A 4,067-nucleotide genomic window follows, 5' to 3' on the forward strand; every position below is an offset into this window, starting at 1 on the left:
AGCTGTCCGGTTCTTACTGCTCTTTTAATACCCATGCCGCAGGGTTTTCCTTGCAATTCGAAGGAAAACCAGGGCACTGGGATGGAATACATGGCTATAGAGTCCAGTAATGACTGGAGTTTTGTAGTTATGAATGATAGTAACAGTGTTATGCAACTGCATACGTAATTACAGAGTCATTACTAATTAATGCTACTTAGAGCTGCTGCTTTGGTTATAACATTGGTTATAACACTATAATTTTCACCTGGAATATCACAGTCATTTTGTTTGCTGTGATTTCAGGGATGAGGAGATTATAATAAAGTCTATTCAGTTCATCTCCCAGCTCTTCTCAGTGCTTAGTGGTAGGCTTTGGATGAGTCACTTGTTTCATTTTCGATAGAGGAGTTGGTGACCTTTTCATTCCAGTTTATGCTCCAGTTTGATGTGACAGTGATATGCACTTGTAACATGCTGAGAAGCTAATTGGAAATCAGTCTCTACCGCCATGTCTATCTCTCATCTGAGTCACGTCATGCTCCCTGTAACTCTTCACATCCCAGAACGCCCTTACTCATTCTGTTTATTCATTGGTTCCTGAAATATGTGTTTGAATATGCCCTCCTCACCTCAAAACAGAGGGTGGTTCCTAGGTGAAACTATAAAAACCAAGTCACACAGACAAACACTTCTTAATTAGTACAGTCAATTGGTCAGGATAAAAGCACTGTATGAAACTTCTGTCTACTTTATTATTATTTTTTCTTAGTTCCGATTGAGCCTTTGAATTAATGGATGAGAATGTAATTCTAACAAAATTGTTTACTAAGTAACTCATTCATTTGTGATTTTGTGTAGCACTTTACATGGTGTCTCTAATTACTGTGTGTTTACATAGTAGTTACTTAGTAAATAGAGGTGTACTTACACATAATTACAATATTATTATGCCCTGTACTGAATGTGTAAATCTTTTTGTGTAATTGTGTGTAAGTGCTCTTGTATTTACTAAGTAACTGCTACGTAAATGCACAGTAATTAGAGACACCATATAAAGTTTTACTTTGTTTTGTCCATATAAAGTTAATAAAAAGTGACTTGACCACTGTTTCAGAAATGACAGATGGATATGAGCGTTCCCAAGTGAGTGGCGTGCGATGTATACCCTCTACAAATGAAGCTGAATAATATCCCAGAGCCTCATCTCACATTACAGTATCTGGATCAACTCTCAATTCAAATCTCAGATTGTAAAAAAAGCTAAGAGAAATGCCACATCGGAAGGCTGGGTATATATTGCTAGGCACCCCCACCTATCACCTCCTAATATATAAAAAAAATAAATTCTGTGCTATTCCTGTTCATTAGCGAAAAGGCAGCACTGCCCTGATGAATATTCAGAGTCACTTAACACCTTGACTCTGTGAATTGTGGATATCTGAGTCGGGTTATATATATAATATATATATATATATATATATATATATATATATATATATATATATATATATATATAATCACCATCCCTTTTGATTCGTCGATTAGGTGAATCAAACCTTTTGGAGTAGTCACTGACGTGGTTTTCAAACAAAAGTTTGACTTTCTCATAAAAAGACTCTAATAATTATTACGTTCGGAAATTTAGAAGATTTTAAATATAGGGGGTCCCCAGATGCCGAGGGTCTCCCCTGAGGGGACTCTTTGTTTAAACATATAGAACACTCGTACTCGTACTGAGCATGAAACAGTAAGTCATATAATATATATATATATATATATATATATATATATATATATATATATATATATATATATATATATCTTTCAGAAACAGGGAAGGGCATCCTCAATAAGACAAGTTAGTTCTGTAAAATAATTTCTGAAATAAAATTATAATTATTACAAAGTGTTTTTTCAGTTTTTTTTTTTTTTTTTTTGCTAATCATATTTATATCTTCAATGGCTTGCTATCATTCCACAGAGCTCTATTTATATCCTATAAGCCGAGCTGAGGGCCCACAATTACATTCTAAACTTAAACCAGTAATAAAAGCAGCATTTACGGAAAGCCTCAGGGCCAGCCATCTCCTTGTGTTAGGATGCAAACAGCAGGGCGTGGAGGCAGAATAAGTCTGCTTTGCCCAGGATATCAGTAATTACCCTGAATGAAAAGACGAGTGTCTGTGATAAGCGGTGGTACAGTGGTTTGCCCTGGTCCTACTTACACAGGGCTGTGGGATTAAATCCCAGCCAAGCATGAATCACATCACAGTGGGACCAGGGAGGCATTCAGGCTGGTAGTCAGATCGGAAGGGATGTGCAGCAGGGGGTTATAGAATAATGTTTTTTAAGACACTGATTTGTCTGTATTAAACAGCGGATCTCTTTTAGGAACAAATAAATGTTTTTAATTATTTGTTATTCATTATTCACAATGTCTGGTCCCGTTAGTCATTCTCTTGTGTTTTTTTGTTTTGTTTTGTTTTGTTTTGTTTTTATAAATCTAAAAAACATAAATTACAATTCTAAAACAAATTCGAAACAACTTCAAACTACTTACAAGGGCTTTAGTTATATTTTATTTCAGGTTTGGACATTTCTTTGGGTGTGCTTTTTCAGTCAGGGCTGAGGGTATGGAACGAGGTTACTGAGCCACGTTGCTGAATCACTGGAATCTTTAAGACTTTACAAAGTTTGGAGATGATTCAGCAACTAGGAACTGGAACAGATGGGCCTGATGGCTTCCTCTCATTTGTAAACGCTCTACTGTTTGTGCATGTTTATTTGTTGCATCTTTTTAATTTTTCAGTTGTTCAGGCTTTTTGAAGACAGGAAAAAAATGCCCCAAACAAATATCATCAAAGATAAATATATATATATATATATATATATATATATATATATATATATATATATTGCTCCATGAATGTGGGGGTGTCTCAGTGTAGGATAAACACTGCTTTCATTTGTTTGTTTCAGGGACGTATTACTGATGTTTATCAGTTAAGTATACTGTAACGAAATTGGTTTTGAAACATTGCTTTTGGCTCACAACACTGTGCATTGCATTATTCTAGCATATTTTAGTAATTTGGTCACTGCCTGGCCGCACCCGAAGGCCCACACTGGTGGTTCAGGTTGCAGTCAGTCAGGGTTGCAAGAGATTTTGTTCTATAGCAGACCTGACTAGCAAGGTTGCTGGTGAGCTTCAAATGGACACGTGCAGTACTGGCACTTGGCAAGCGTTAGTGTTGGTAATTAACATGGGGAAACAGGTTAACAGCTTGTGCTTTTTGGAGTTGTTGAGTGTGATTAACTTATTGTTTACAGACGGGCCCTGGATTGAGACTTGCTGCCTGCTATGCTTGGTTGAGAGGAAGGGCAGCGAGTGATTGGCTGTGGCAGGTCTCAATCAGTAGGTGGGCGGGTCTCGACTGAGGGTCCGTCAGCATAAAAACCTCAGATGGGGATCGCACTGGGCGACTGCAACGGCGTGCTACAGAGGGGCACTGCGTACATTCATGAGGAGAAAGTCTGCTCAACATGATATATTTCACAGTGACCAATCAGGTTAACTATTAATAATTCTGTCCGATTTATAAAAATGTTACAAATTGTTTGGGAACTATATAATGCAATATCATTACACAATAGTTACTGCCAAAAAGTGTTTTTTTGTTTTGTTTTTTTTTAATGGGAATTGTGAGCGTGCTGCAATCTATAAAAAATATTATCCGTTTTCTCATATTTAAGTCGGGTGTATTAATAACCCATACAGATTCTACTGGTTTTACAGTGCCAAGATTGTAACAGTATACAATATGATCAAATCAAGCCCTCATAAACAAGCCATCTCTTCTCTCATAGGGGGTTGTTTTTTGTACCAAGTTATTTTTATCAGTTTTCCATTCAATGTTCACTGTTTTTATTTGAATCTGAAACCCATTCTGATCGCTTTTTAACATTGACGCCAATGGCATATTTCAAGAGAGTATAGAAAACAAATGAATTAAAAACAGAAACACACAAACAGTGAAGCATGTTTTGATGGGTTGTGATTGCTTGTTTGTTTCTGAACTTCATAC

Source organism: Polyodon spathula, chromosome 17, assembly GCF_017654505.1.
Source record: "Polyodon spathula isolate WHYD16114869_AA chromosome 17, ASM1765450v1, whole genome shotgun sequence".
NCBI lineage: Eukaryota > Metazoa > Chordata > Actinopteri > Acipenseriformes > Polyodontidae > Polyodon > Polyodon spathula.